The sequence below is a fragment of the Vespa mandarinia genome, chromosome 5, assembly GCF_050613455.1.
Source record: "Vespa mandarinia isolate Hongniang chromosome 5, ASM5061345v1, whole genome shotgun sequence".
NCBI classification, from domain to species: domain Eukaryota; kingdom Metazoa; phylum Arthropoda; class Insecta; order Hymenoptera; family Vespidae; genus Vespa; species Vespa mandarinia.
This window is the reverse complement of record NC_140814.1, coordinates 7,699,419-7,715,000: the sequence shown is the minus strand read 5'-3', so window position 1 is coordinate 7,715,000 and position 15,582 is coordinate 7,699,419. Positions and strand designations below refer to the sequence as shown.

Genomic DNA, 15,582 nt, shown 5'->3' with positions numbered 1-15,582 from the left:
AAAAGAAACACAAAGAAAAGAAAACAAACATGTGCGATATAGAAGTACATGCGTAACGTCAAGATACCGGTAGACTCATTCACGATTTTCGTGCAAACGAGAGAGGCTCGTAAACATAAAAATAAAGGAAAGTAAATATTTTCTATATCTCGATTAGCAATCACGATCGAAATTTTCGTCGCGGCTATAGCTTATCGATTTTCAAATAAATTCTACGATATAACAACGTATGTAATTATATCGGAAACGAGGCTTTTTCATCTCGATCTTTTTTCGATGATGTACCTACCTGTATCTTGCAATCTTCGTTCGAACGTTTAGTCCAATCTTTGAAAGATAGAATCGATAATCTCTATTAGCTAGAATCTCTTTCACAAGTGCAAAGTCTCAAAGGGAAAATGCACTAAACGGCATGCTTAACACTAACATGACACTTCTGTGTTCCTTGTCGTTAGTGCCTCAGTAAAGGAACTCATTATATATATTTTTGACGCGTTTTATCGTGTACAATTACCTTAAGTGCAATACTGTAATATATATTTTTTAAAGGAATCGAACCCAGTATTTATTTTGTCAAACGTGAGCATCGACGTAAGGCGATGTGGGTGTACTTCGAGACGGTACCTCCTCTTGGACGAGTTTCTACAAAGAAATTTTCGTATTGCGAAACGTCATGTACGATGAAAGGAAAACGAACATTGGATTTGTCCTAATCCTAACGAACGACGAACGAACGAACGAACGGCTACTTTTCCTCTTTGAGAATCTGCCGATTATAACGATGTCATTTTTATTCGATATCTCTTACATACGCCTCTCTCGAAGTATACTCATTATATTATTGTAATAAGTATTACAGTAACCTGATGAATACTACTACTCTGTACATAAATACGTATGTGCTTGCTTCCTAATTAAAACAAGAAAGAAAGAAAGAAAAAAAAAAAAAAAGAAAAAGAAGAATAAAAAAGAAAAAAAAAAGAAAAATAAAAATAAAAGAAGTGAAACACGAAGAGGATTAACTGGCGTATAGCTAAATATATAACACATAAACGACGATTTTTATATCATTAACGAACGACAAAGATATTAATATTATTATATATCGATGATATGTAAACGTGTACGCGCGCGCGTGGTTACATCGTAATACCAGCGACATATCTCTATGGATGACTTTTGTTTCGCATATGAATAAATTACGTCTTACGATATCGAATATTTTTAGGTTCTTTAGCCCCTTCGACTTCCTCCGATAAGATCTCATCCTCATAGTCATCGTCCTTTTAGATATCATTACTTATGATTTACGATCGGCAGAAAACAGAGCCCATATATGCCAAAAGAAACATACTTTAGCAACAAATTGCTTTCCCATTAGGAGCTCGTTATAAACTTCGCTTAAATCATGCATGCATTTCATTTCAGAGGACAGAACGCACTCGGTAACCTGGTAGTAGGACCAACAGGTACATACGCCATACCTACATACTACAACGTCATGTGTCGTGGGGCGCAGATAAAAGGCGAATGGAGAAATGAAAAGGATAAAGGAAAACCGGTATGTGCTGCCAAGTATGATCCATTATGTTGTACAGGGTTAAGCAGGGTTACACGCGCCCGAGACAAACGTTGCTAACGGGAATTAATGACAAGAAAGAGATTCTAACAGTAAATTCGAATTACATCGCATCGTTTTCTCTCTCTCTCTCTCTCTCTCTCTCTCTCTCTCTCTCTTTCTCTTTCTCGGATATATTTCGTGTTCGTGTAAGTACGACATAACCATAGGATAATTATATTTAACGATCCCGATAAAAAGATGAAAGATAATTTTTCTTAACGTAACTGACGTTATCCACAAATATACATATAAATATATAGTTTTCTATGATGCAAATATATGCATTATGTTATCTTACGTTTGATATAAAATTAATTTTCGATATACTTAAGAAGGGATTTTCGTTTAATTTCAATTAGATGTAATTTTGGTCTAAGGACCGTGCATCCGGACGTAGCACGATATCGCGTAAATTTCATTTCAATGTCTTCGCGTTTCCATTTACATCGTACGCCGTTGAGATCGAGCAAGCGAGCGAGTTAACGAATGAGGGAGCAAAGACGTTCATTAATGGAACGAGAAATCGGTTTTCCAACAGACAAAGGGAACGCAAGTGGATACTCTTTGCCGGACGAGACATCACTCAACTAATCTTCCTAACTTTGACTTCTATCCTTAATTGGAGAGGATCCAGGAACGAGAAGGTCTAGAGAGAAGATATGTACTAGGTTGTAGGTGAGCTGAGGGAAATTCTCCGTTGGACGAGTAAATAGGGTTTTTACTCCTACCAGCTTATTTCCACGCCATGTCACGCCATGCCACACAGCACGTCACGCTATGCTTTCATTTAAATTCGACGTAGGTATGAAACATACGGAAAGGAGAATTTCCCTTGAATCTACGCTAGAGGTAATTTCTCCTTTTCCTTCGATCTACCACGAGAAATACGTTCTCTGGACGTGTAACGAATGGATATCCGAACGTACGTTCCTTTACTTCGATCATCCTTTGGCTATGCTTTAAGAGAGATAGAAATGGATAGAGGGAGTACTTTCCAAATTATAGAAAATAGAGAATCGTAATGATTCAAGGAACTAATGAATAAGATTCCAAAATCTTTTGAGAGGATAATCTTAATAGGTACAATAAAAGATATATCGTATGTTTTGACAATATCCGTTTAGATTCGTGTGTAATTTTTAGAACCGAGGGATGCACCGAGGAGTGTTTGAGGATTGAGTCCGATTTCTGACAGGCGCAACGTGCCTTTTAACGTTTAATCTCTTCGTGCCGATGTATGGTTACGCTATGGTCCTCCCTCCTTTTCTCTTCTTCGTATTCTCTTGTGGAACGTTGTTAACTCGGAGCCACGGGGTTACGCACCCTAGAAATAGAGTCAATAAATTAGGGGAGTTAATCCTATCCAAGGCTGAAGTATGATTTAACGCGAGCCAGTTACCGTTCGCGAGTACGAGAGCCTTCTGATTTTCAAGTTATGAGAATTACAGCTTTGCCGAGACCTGTAGATTCCACCCTTCTTGAGCGAGGGACTCATTCTGCCTCATCGACGACTAAATACTTCCGGCATTAATGTCGACGGCCATAGGATTAAACCGAGTCGAATTGCTGGATTTCGAGCTGCTCGAGATCTTCGAAGAAATCTCTATGTAAATTAAGTGCAACCCTTTTGGCCAATTTGAGTCAAACTAATTTTTGTTATCTTCTCTGACTTTCATAGTTCTCTCTCTTTCTCCCTCTCTCTCTGTCTCTCTCGTCTTACAATCACAACGATCTCTATCGATCGCATTCTAAGTGACCAGATTAGTAAGCAGATAGTTCTCCTAATAGAGACCTTGCAATTAGCTCTCTCTTTCTCTCTTTCTCTCTCTCTCTCTCTCTCTCTCTCTCGTTCGCTCCTAATGCGTCTGCTTGTTCGGAGATATAGATTATGTAAGATAATGAATGAGGATTTTGCATCTATACGTTGCTAATTGACCTGTCCATACCACGTTTATTACAATCTGCGTTTGATAGTTCGAGGATATAAAGAAACATACATATGTATGTATTGAAAAATATTTCTAGAAGAAATCGATTATTAACATTGATACGATCGTGAAGAGGTATTATTCACTGTCCTTGAGATGTTAATGTATTCTTTGAGAATACGTATATAATCGGCTAAGGTATATTATTTGTTTATAATGTTTACCTTCTCTCTCTCTCTCGGTACAGGTTATCATTTAGCAGATCCTTCCAATGTCGAACTTATTGTTAGTCCTTTCCAAGCCTTCGTAGCGATAAGACACATTATTTATATTCTCCGTAGAAACGAGAAACAACGATCTCTCGTATTTCAGATATGTACGTATTACTCACATTTATTTGGCTCTCTAACAAATCACTATGATTCGATTTATAAAAAGCATTCCAATTAGAAAGGTTGATACAATTTAGCGATAGCAGTTCGTTCGAACTAGCGATTTTCTGCCTCGTGCGTTTATTATCATTGGCATAACGTGCCGTCGTTCGGTCGAACAAAATATAATCGAAGGGTGGTTGCATATCTGCTGTACCAGTTGTCCCCAAGAACGAAGACGAATCGATTGGGACCATAGCACGGAGGCGTAAACCAATCGGACTAATAGAATTTCCCCCGTTGCCTATGGAATGATTCATAGGACGTCGCATGGGAAGCGAATTTATTAATAGGAAGTCGATCCATCGGTTACACCACCGTACTAGTAGTATTCATTGCGAACGGATTCGTCATTATTAGCCATTATGATATGTAAGGTTTTCGATGTACATAATTAATTGGTTTATCGATCTATCGATTTATTACCTAAGATAAAATAAGTTTTATAAGTAAGAAAAATTGTATAATCGATAGATTATTTTCAACGAGACACTGTTCGGACGATTCTCAGGCTATAGAAGGAAAAAGATCTACCTTAATTCTCTATCGGTTAACCGAAATAAAGCTAACGATACAAAGTAGGTAAAAAGAATGTATAAGTTTTGCCACCACTCGTCGACTAAAGTATATATCGATCTTGCGGCCAACTGATCCTCTTTTATTATCCCATCTACGATCGGGTATTGTACTCGAACGGTCGATTCTTTCGAAAGCGGTACTCACCTTAGGCAATGCCATTCCTTCCAATTCTGTGGATATCGTTTTCCATGGAAGAAAGAGTTCCGCCGTGTTGTCGATTTCCTTCTTGATCCTTCCTCCTATGAACGTTATACGCGACACCGAGTCGAAATTGCCCGTGGCACCGATCGTTTCAGCAGCTGTTCACTTTCCTCATATTTTCTTATCTTTTATATACGTTAACGTTTCTCTCCTTAGTTACCACTTACTAATACTATTGTATATATATATATATATATAAATTTATCGCTTACCCATATTTATAATCTCTTCTCACGCTACGTAATTATACTTAAAAATTTGTATTTCTTATCTTAGATCGATCTTCGTGTGCCTTGTTTCCACTTGAAACTTACATAATCCAGACAATGTATTATATTAAGTACTCAAATTATTACGAACTGATCGGCGTACACGTATAAGTATGTTACGTCTTCCCATAATGGAGTAACATCTTCAGCCTATTTAACTCGTTCTTACGTCAGAAGTTACGTAAGCGTGTTTTCAAAAAGGAAAAGAAAAAGAGATATCCCGGGGCCCGTTCGCGAATTTCGAGGCGAAGGAGACAGTGTATGCTGCTGGAAACGTAACTCCCAAAGTGCAAGTTCTTGCGCAACGAGCTTGCTTCGCAGTGATTCATCATTGTTACGGAGAATATTGGGATATATATCGAGACGGTCCCTCGGGCTAGAAGCAAATGGAGTAGACAAGAGTAGCATGAGGATGTTGGAGAGAGAGAGAGAGAGAGTGAGAGAGAAAGAGTGAGAGAGAGAGAGTGAGAGAGTGACAGAGTGAGAGTAAGACTAAGAGAGAGAGAGAGAGAGAGAGAGAGAGAGACGGGGTTGCGTCTATACTTACCCTCTATCTACTTAAATGCCCCTACATCCCGGCCAATGGAGGGTACTTACGATCCACCGTCTCGTGCGAGCTCTTCCCCTGCAGTTTTCTGATTAAACTACTTTTATTTCTACTAGAAAAAAGTGTGCACTTTGGCCATGATCGAAAGAAAGACCCTATTTATGATCATTCCTGCTTTTTTCTTTTATTTTTTTTTCAATTTCCCAACTTCCTTCGATTCTCATGTGCATAAACTCCTTCGTCTACTTAACTGAGAGTTAAGAGCATCGAAGCGTACGAGTTTGAAATAATCTATGCATATCTATTTATTCTATACGTTAGCAGAGCTCTGATATCGACGGCAACAGGCACGAGTCTCGGCTGTTCCGAAAGAACTCCGAAGTTTTTAGTAAAAAGAAAAGAAAAGGAAGCCACGTTTCTTCTTTAGGATCGATCGCAGCTGCACGTGTCCAGTTTTCGACGATTACAACCGATTACAATCTGTCGGCTTGCGTTACGATCTCGCCCTTGGCACCATCTTTTTCTTCGTTTTTCTTTCTCCCTCTTTCTCTCTTTACCTCTCCTTTTGCTGAGAGTGCGCGAGTAGAAAATAAATAAGCGAGACTCGAGTTCGGTAGATCGTGCGCCATATGCGAAACGCCATGTGGCAGAGGGGAGGTCAACGACGCAAGGATGTCGCATCAAGAAGAAACATCTTTGGCCACTCAGAGTATCACGATGTTGGATACACAGTAGGAATCCCTTGGAAAAAAGGGCTGCACGGACGAGACACCTGCTTAGCCTCGAGGTGAGAGAAGACACTATACTAGTAAAAAGGGAGATCATCCGGATCGAGTCTTATCGACTATGTGGTTAGCTAGCAGCACGTTCAGCAACGATCAAAGTATTTCGTGTTATGTACGTTTCGACGACGCGTGAAAGGACTAGAAAAATGGGGAGAAAGAAAAGGAGGGAGAGAGAGAGAGAGAGAGAGAGAGAGAAAGAGAGAGAGAGAGAGAGAAAGACAGAGACAAATTTTTTCCCTTCCAGGCATCGAAAGATCACAAGTAGTTATATATGTGTATATATATATATATATGTACATATATATTTCAGAGCCTATTCTCACACACCAAAAATCTTTAAGGTTTGTTACAGTAAGCGCACGTCGTTCACCACAAACCTCTCTCTTTTCACTTTAGACTATCTTTTGAGAGACCCAACTCTTTTAGAGAAGCGTCAGTATGTTGGAGATCAAAATAGTACTCCGATAGTCGACGGTAAAGCTACCAACCGTTTTCTCTTTTTCTCTCTCTCTCTCTCCCTCTCTCTTTATATCTATCTATCTATCTATCTATCTATCACTTTTTTTTACATAGTTGATACGCCAACCATGAAGGGTCTTCAAAAGATTTTTTTACGAGTCAAATGAAAGAGAACTTCTTTACGCGAAAGGCGTACGATATCTTTCTTTTCTTTTCGCTCGAAAGGAACGGTTAACTTTAGTGATTGATCTCTCTCTCTCTCTCTCTTTCTCTTGATTTTCGTTGAAAGATGAAGTGTTAAAAATTTGTAATATCTCATTTATTTTCTAATTTCTAAGTAGAGTATGTTGTAATGGAGATAAAAAAAATCGATCCGAACGTCGTCTTTTTGTTTGAACGAATATAAAAGGGGTAGGTTCTCATGAAAAAAAATCAGATAAAGCACGATTTAATTAATTTCGTTACTTATCTGTAAGCGAAGGTGCGCGCACGAATTTTTTTCGACATTTTCTCAGGCCAAGACGTTTCGAAAGATATCGTTTGGAAGATATTAAAAATCCGATAGCACGAAGTTAGTTGGGAAGCACGGACACCAGCAGGAGCAGGAGCGTAGTAGTAAGGATATCGTTACTTTCCGCTCCTGTAGCGTCTTCAGCTTATCTTTTACTTCATCTAATTAAAATCCTGTAGCGAAATACCTTCCGCACGTAAGCTCGTACTCTCTTTTTCCCCTTACAAGAAGTACCCTTATTCGAAAATGTTAATAACGAGGTAAGCTGCCGTTGATGCTGTTGCTGTTGGTTCTGCTGCTACTGCTACTCCTGCTGTTTCTGCTCTTTCTGCTGTTTGGTAAAGGGACTTCCGTCGTTAACGTCGCGTAGAAATTTTATCTTGCCCAACGAAGGAACGCCACTGATCTCGATCCAAGATTTCTTCTTTGTGAAGGAGTATACGATGAGTTTGGCTGACCCAAACTGTAAAGAGTTATACGAATTTAACGAGCTCGATCTTTGAATTAGAAATAAATACGTTGAAAGGATGGATAAAAATTGATAAGGATGTATACTTATAAGTAAAAATTGTTACTCGATTTTATTGGATAGGGAAAATAAGAAAAATATTTTTTTAGAGAGAATAAGATATAGAGAAAAGTGGGTCGACGTAGGAATGTATTTTAGAGAAGTATTCGTTGAAAAAAGGAACAGAAAAACAACAACAAAAAAAAACAAAAAAGAGATTATCCAGGTCTTTGAACGTACGTACGGTTGATGCGAAGGGACGAGGATCAAAGTTCTCTTTTCATCTTGTAACATGTACCGGTTATGTACCAGTCTATAAAGGATAGAGAACGCAGTGCTCGAGGCATCGCGAAAATCACTGAGAAAACGGCTTCTCGTCGTAAAGCAAACATACATACATACGTATATATAATATATATGTAAGAACGTAGTCAGGTAAACGATATAAAGGTGTGCGTAGCTCGTTATCGTCATTACTTATTGCATTAATAGCGAGGAATGGGAATGACGAGAGCGATTTGTCCACAAACGTAGACTCCTTCTCCTCTATGAGTTCGACCTTTTATGTCTGAGTCCAGTATGTCAAGCCCATTAGCTATTGCATGCGACTGTAGTTTGTAGTACATTAGAGAAGAGGGGTATCCTCTGCAAACACTTTCTCTCTCTCTTTCTCTTTCTTGTTAAGGAATTTGATCCCTTTGCTTGGATATTCTCTTTTCCTTCTAGGTATCTCATTCATTTTGTCTATATTCTTCCTTATATCTCGAGGTCGAATCGATCAAAAAGTTTTTTGACAACTTTTCCTTAGCTAAAAACACTTGGATTATTTATCGATGTAATTTAAAGAGATTGGACATTTGATTTACTTTAGGAACATTAGGAATATAGGTTCAATAAGTGTCTACATTTATTTTGTATATATGAAGTAATATCTCACGATCTCGGTGAAACTTTACACCCCGCTCGTTTATTCTCGTTTTTAGTATAGCATCGGCAAAGGTGACCTCGCTTGTATCCTTCCCGCGTCTCTAGCGATCAACAGGTTATTTATCAAGGCAAAGTCATCGTTCATCGACGTACAACGTACGGATCGGCCTTTATTGTCATATGTCTACCCTTTGCGTATCTAACCGTTACATTTTGTTCACCTCGTCCATTCGCTCGGATAATATCTCATAATCGTTTTAATTCACACGTCAGTTATTTCAAAATGAAATTTTTTCTTTTAACGAACGCGATTGAAAACGAATGATATCTCGGTGGTCGTTAAGAAGTAAAAGAAAAAGAAAAAAAAAGAAGAAGAAGAAAAATGATAATATCGAAATGTTAGTAATAGAAATATTACATAATGGAGATAGGTACATAATAGATATAAAATAGTAGGAGGCAAAAAGAGAGAAGAGCTCGTGACAAGGGACGTCGTGGCATCGATCAATGGAACGTTGAACGTAACGAAAGGAAGTATCGGACGAGGGCCGCGCGGAAGGGCAATTGGTAGGACCGGAAGACGATAAACTATGCAGCGGTCACCCTCGTCGAGGAATCCGCTCTATAAATCCACTGACAAAGTAGCGACCTGGCAAATGTCAAGGCGTCTCGTTGTCGTCGTCGTTCTAGTCGGTGTTCTGTACTTGTCTTTGTCTATGTCGTCTCTTTCTTACCCTTGTATAAACGTAGATACCAATATATTGTGTATATACATATATATATATATATATATATATATATATATATATATATATAGGGTGACTTGTACGTAAACGAATCTTTAGTTTTAACAAAGAAAAAGAGCAACATTTTTATGAAAAATGTTTTTAGATGTTTTTTTTTCTTTTTTGATCATTAATATGTATTAATACATTAATATATATTTTTTACATAAGAATAATTCCAAAATGTCTTTTTGATAAAACGCATAACTTCAAGAAAAGACATTAACTTTCAATCATCCCATAGAAACGCCAAGTCACGTTCTCCCAACTTTTTGGAAGATTACAGCTGCCGTCTTTGGTATCACCGCGAACACGTGGACGCAATGATGTTCGAGTGACCGGAAGCGTGCGTGGCATATCGTGCGTGGCATATCGTGCGTGGCATAGCGTGCGTGCCAAGACGGTACGTGCCTAAGGACAGCTGCTAGCTTGATGGCCACACTTCGCGAGAACTCGATACACACTGATTTTTCACGCGTTCCTTAACCGAATTCTCGAAAAATTCTCGCCACGCGTGTCAACCTTTCATGATCATCGGGAGGCAAAGCTTAACGACAGTTGTTGCCTGGTGTCTCGACACATTTCGAGTGTGTCTCTATTAGGAGACGAAATAGAATCACTTATCGTTTTTTGAGAGAAAGGAAGAAATATTTCTTCTGATCCGCTCAAGTTTCACCAGCCATTGACTTCCTAAACTTCTTTGTCGCTCGTTTGTATTTATTTTTAGAAACGTTTGAGAATTCTCCGATTATTTACCAAGTCTCTTAAAATGTACTTTTTCCAAACGACATCTTTTTATTATCACTTCTCTTTTTCTTTTCCTCAACAAAAAAAGAAAAGAACAAAGAAAAAGAGAGAAAAAAGAAAATCAATTTCAATCAATTCGTGAACACACTTTGTTATCATTTTTTAACGCAGTCCTCTAACGTTTCTATTGGCAACTTCAAACGACCATTTACAAGGTGCGCGACATAGCAAATGAATCCTCGTGGTATTTCCATAACGACGTCTGGGAAATGAGCCGGTGATGATAATTAGCGTTTCTCTTTGCGCAAAAGGTAGGTTGCACAGAGAAAACAGCGACTTTACCTCGTTCCCTTTTCTCCGCGGTCTATAGAGATTGTTCGTATCTTCGTCGTTCTTTGATCCGTTCGCTGCTTTTTAGACCATCCTAACGATATATGATGGAACGCGTTAATTTTTGCTTGCGAATGCTTTTTTTTTCTATTTTTTCTCTTTTTTTCTCTCTTTCTCTTTTTTTTTTCGGACGGTCTAATGAACAACGATTTCTCGTTCGTTGAGAATCTTTATTTTGTGTTATAGTACAAGTAATATTTTGAAGTTAATTATTTACTGAATTAATACGAAATTACAACAACGTTATATGTTCTCTAATTCCTTTAGATTAATTATTTTCGAACTTAATGAATTTTATAAAGAGCTCGCTTATATATAATGAGATATTATATTTTATTCATAAACGAGACGATCGAATTTATTAGGATTATCCAAAGTAAATGAGATGTTATATGATCGTATTGCGATGAATGAAAACGATGGTGTATCGGGTAATTATTTCATACGAGTACACTCTTTTCTACGTTAAATGAGGTGGGAGGTGGGAAATAAATGTTAAATGGTACTACGTAATGAGGTAAATACTGGATGGAGTTAATGAGATTATATTTTTAGAATGTATATTAATGTATTCTTTATATTCGAGTTCGCCTTTGTATTTCTACATTGTCAAAAGTTTCATACAGGAACGATGTATTGGTGGACGTAGAGCTCGGCAATATTTTCAGTTTCGTCGTTGATCGATCATAACTATTCGAGTCGCTTTTATCGTCACTTAAAAGCTCTCGCAGCGTAAACGTAGAAAGATCGAGCGGTTGCATCAGAGTTTAAAAGGGGAACACAATGCATTTACATTTATTTTCCAAATGCATGCATTGCATTGTATCATGTCGAAGCTTAAATCATATTATGCACAATATTACGATATACAGGGATGTTTATTATTCGCACGAGTATCATTGCTAATCAGCGTCCTCTTCATCAATGCTATTTTAACATCAAAGACTATCTATGCCCTTCTAACGAAGGGTCGGATCATCGTGAATCTCGATTTTCCTCGCGTTTAAAAGGCACTTAGATTTTCCGAAAGGGAAAAGGCCCGACCGAAGATATACGTGTCCCTTTAGAAACCTCGAATTTAGTATATGGTAGGAGAGATATACAAGTCCGTTTATAGTTTGGTTGAAAGGAGGACGGGTGCGAGCGTATGTATAGCATAGAATTACATAGTACGTATCTACATACGTATGGATACACACACACACACACACACACAATATATATATATATATCTGAATACCTATAGTATATTTGTGTAGAGGAAGGAGCAGCAGTTTCCTCCAACCCCTGGACGTATCCGGACATTGGGGGAAAATTAGCGAGCAATAACAATTAGCGTCCGAGCGGCTGACAAACGGCGTACCACAAAGCGACTTTTCGCAGAGCGGGAGGAAACCCCTCGAGGAATGGTGGTGGTCCATCGAGGTCGTTGATGTCGTTCTTGTTTCTCTCTCTCTCTCTCTCTCTCTCTCTCTCTCTCTCTCTTTCTCTCTCTATCTCTATCTTTCTCTTTCACTTGGTGACCCGTATATAGAGTATCGTGGGCGCGTACAAGAGAGGTGGAAGGATCATTGTCCTGGAAGGCCACAGGAAGCAGCGGGTGGGCGCGAGAAGCCTGTTCGCCTCGTACCGTGCCCTTTTGTACTCGGTTAAATGAAAAGTCATCTCGAATCTATTACTTTCGTGCTTTGCCACCGGGTAGTGTAAATATTTGGGCTTTCGTAAGCGATGCCGCCTAACAGATACACACCAAAGCAGATTCTTCCTTTCTGTCTGTGTCTCTTTCTCTTTCTTTCTTTCTACCATTCTTGCCAATCGATAATTTATGATCCGCAGTGGCTGCGCGCCCTCGCAACAGCTGTTTCGTTGCCTCACTCCCCCATTCTCCCTTCGTATCTTCCTTCTCTTGACATTTTATTATACAAATCTGTCGTGCGCGCGAGCCCTCGCCATCCAACCAGCCAGCCAGCCAGCCAGCCAGCCAGCCAGTCAGCCAGCCAGCTTCCCGGTGGGCTCCATCTTTGTGCCCGCGAATAATCGAGTATACTATAAATCGCGTTTTAGTGCGTCGCGCGACGCCGATGGTCCCAGGAATGTCGATGACGACGCTTCTGGAATCCGTGCCACGAATTTCGTTCTTTCGGGGATTTATTTTACGACGTTCTCGGTTCCCTCAGACTATCTCGGCGACTACCTCCTAATTACTCTCTTGGTATTGTATTTGTTTCGAATTCTTCTTACAGGGTGCATTTTTTCTTTTTTTTTTTCCCTCTTCTTCTTCTTCTTTTTTTTCTTTCTCTAGGTATTCCGGGTAGATGCCTTTGAGACTTCTTCCTTTCTTTGACTTGTTTTTTCCTATAAAAAAAAAAGAAACAAAAAAGAAAAAAAGAAAAAATATCGTTGGGAGTCGAGGCTTTCTTTTCTCGCCTTATAGAAAAAAAAAAATGTTTTTGCTTCGCAAAATGCAATTATTTTTCTATCTATTCGACTGCCACTCGCACTGCCCTTCGTATCAGAGAGCCCTATTCTACCCTTACACACGCTCACGTGTTTACCATTACCAATAGCACGTGAACGAGTAGACACGTCGCTCCCCCGGGGCGATAATCGTCAGATTTCGAAGCGATGGCGCGTAGATCCGGAACTTCTAGCAGTTTTACCCGCCGGACCCTTTTCCTGAACTTCCCTTTTTCCAACGTTCTCACCCTTCTCGACGTCACTTTCGCCGAATCTGATTTTCTCTTCTTATTCTTCTCTCTTTTTTTCTTTGTTCTTATTTTTTATCTTTCTTTTTTCCATTTTTTATCCTCCCCGATTATTCTCCGATATACGGTAATGGACGGACAGTGATAGTTCGTTAAATTTTCTCTTCGCGCGAGATAAAAAATCATAATCGTCGAATTAATTTGACGTAATTATTTACTCGCTTGACAAGGAAGGACGATAGATTATATCAGGAATGAATTCGTTATGCGACAATATTTTTTGGATGAAGCGGACGAGAATAACGATCGATGTTGCGAGAAAAATGATCGGGGAATTAGAACGCGGTGAAAGATTAAATAGTCGAAATTTTATTGGGGACGAGGAAGCAATTATATCCGAGGGACGTCCTGTGGATTGATAAAACGATTATCATCGATCGAATTTAAAACGTTCCTGTCGTATCCCCATTAAGAGGTGTAGGCAAATTGGTTACATTTGGGAATTCATTTATTTTTTCTCTTTTTTCTTTCTTTCAATAGGAAACAATCGTAGCTTTGTATCGACTTCCAATTTCGAGATAATTTCGAGATAATTTCGAGAAGATCATCAAGTTCGTTAAAGTTTCTCTTTGGCGAGGCAAGTAAAAAAGCTATCGTAGGTCTTTTGTGCCGACGGTAGACGAGAAAAATAAATGCTGCCAAATCCAACGGGGAAAATGGGAAATGGCAGGAAGGCTGGTTTCGACGGTCGAGAACCAGTGGAAAAGCGTTGATTGCGCCGATTGTCCGAATAGCTGCTTTCGACGAGTCTTGCTTACGGTAGGCGCGAAGCTTTGTTAACTTTCCTAGGATATTACCCGGTTGTAACCGGTGGTCGTGTTGGTGGTCGAACACATGGTATCGCGTGCCGGACGAATTTTGGTTTTACGGATGATCATGGAAAATGGGGAGTGAGAGAGAGAGAGAGAGAGAGAGAGAGAGAAAGGGAGAGAGCCAATTGTCCGGCTCACCCTCCCCTATCAACAGAACGGAGGAGGAGGAGAAGAAGCGTCTATGGGGATTTAATGGCGCATAAATACCGACCGTTTCCGAATGTAACTTTTCTCGCTTCCTTTCTTTCATTCGAAGAATAAAACTTAACCTTTTCGTATACGTAACATTCGTACGGTTGCTTCCTTGCACCCTCGTAATCGAGAATCATTAATTGAAATTTCAATTTATTCTACGTAGAACGGAGGCGACGTTTCGCGTTTTATCGCGCAAACTAATAAAAACCGATACGTCGAGGAAACTAATAAAAAGAGGCGTAATGAATGGCGATGATCGTATCGCCGGAAATTAAGAACCAAGGAGTCGGAGGCGTAACCAGTTAATATTATCTCCATCGATTGATTTTCAATATTCTGTTATATTATTAAAGACTCGATTCGCGTTCTTCGAAAGGGAACGCTTTTAGATTTTAATCCAAGCGGAAAAAAGAGATTGGAAGATCGAGTTTAAAGAATGAAAAAGAGAGAGAGAGAGAGAGAGAGAGAGAGAGAGAGAGAGAGAGAGAGAGAGAGGGTGGTTCGAAAGTAATATTAAAGAACCGTTGGCCAATCAGCGATCACGAATGAATATCGTCCTCATGGAAATTTGGCTTTCGAATGAAAGATTCGTAGGCGGTGCGGAATAGTTCGTAGACAAACAATAGAAACAAAGGATGGTCGAGCGTTTGGTCGATTGTACACAGGTCTCTGCAGCATAGACCATTCTTGAGTACACAACGACTACAAGGTTTTTCAAATAAAAAAACTCTTCGTCATATCGTCGAGCTGAGCGTGTGCGTGTGCGTATGCGTGTGTGTACTTTGAGATGTTAAAATCGTTCCGTGGCAGAAGGCAAATATTTGATTGGAAAAGTAAATCTTCTCGACACTGTGACAAGAGAGAGCAAGAGAGAGAGAGAGATTTTCAAACAAACATATATTCATGTCAAGTTGGTAATATCGTAAAACATTGTTTAAATGAAAGATATGCGTGCGATTCCACCTATACGTATGATATTTCTTTTTATACTAGTAATAAAAAATGATAAAGGAAAACAGGATCAGAAAAATTTTCTAAGCCTATCGCGTAGCCTCGTAGAACCCGAAACTGATAAAGGAACGGATTTATCGTGGTTTTTCCTTTGGTGTCTTAAGCCGCCAA

General features: G+C 39.2%; 1 protein-coding gene across 1 annotated transcript in view; it reads left to right on the top strand.

Moving 5' to 3' along the window:
- LOC118441684 (TBC1 domain family member 14) overlaps positions 1-2,429 on the top strand; it is an 8,453-nt gene extending 6,024 nt beyond the window's left edge. The window contains exons 2-3 of the mRNA XM_085656886.1: positions 1,429-1,561; positions 2,160-2,429. The gene's annotated coding sequence lies outside the window, so the exon portion shown is untranslated. The remainder of the gene's footprint in view (positions 1-1,428; positions 1,562-2,159) is intronic.
- The last annotated feature ends 13,153 nt before the right edge of the window (positions 2,430-15,582 follow it).